Source organism: Rhamphochromis longiceps, linkage group LG18 (genome assembly GCF_057381845.1).
Source record: "Rhamphochromis longiceps isolate RC_006_pf linkage group LG18, R_longiceps_female_GT1.1, whole genome shotgun sequence".
NCBI lineage: Eukaryota > Metazoa > Chordata > Actinopteri > Cichliformes > Cichlidae > Rhamphochromis > Rhamphochromis longiceps.
The window spans coordinates 10,850,046-10,850,399 of NC_140574.1; the positions used below are offsets into that span (position 1 = coordinate 10,850,046).

The 354-nt window shown below is 46.6% G+C and overlaps 1 non-coding gene across 1 annotated transcript; it reads right to left on the reverse strand.

Annotated features, from left to right (window-relative positions):
• trnaw-cca (transfer RNA tryptophan (anticodon CCA)) lies at positions 1–72 on the reverse strand. The gene has a single exon. It is a non-coding gene; the product is annotated as a tRNA-Trp (tRNA).
• Positions 73–354: the final 282 nt, after the last annotated feature.

The window sequence follows — 354 nt, forward strand, 5'->3', positions numbered from 1 at the left end:
TGACCCCGACGTGATTTGAACACGCAACCTTCTGATCTGGAGTCAGACGCGCTACCGTTGCGCCACGAGGTCGTCCGTTCTGACTGTCCCCCCACCAAACAACAACAACGGGAAAAAATTTTTTTTAAAAAGTGTGTGCGTGCGTGTGACGAACGTGATCATTTATAGAAGTTCACCACAGATCTGTCTGCTTTCCTGAGGAACGTTAGTCCTTAGCTCAACACAGAGCCCACGTGGAGCTCTGCAGCTGAAGCAACAAGAAGTGTCATAAAAACAACAATCGTGAAAGAGAACAGTCCAAAGACTGTCCGTGGTTCTAAATTGCTCATATTGTGAATGTGAGTATGAGTGAGT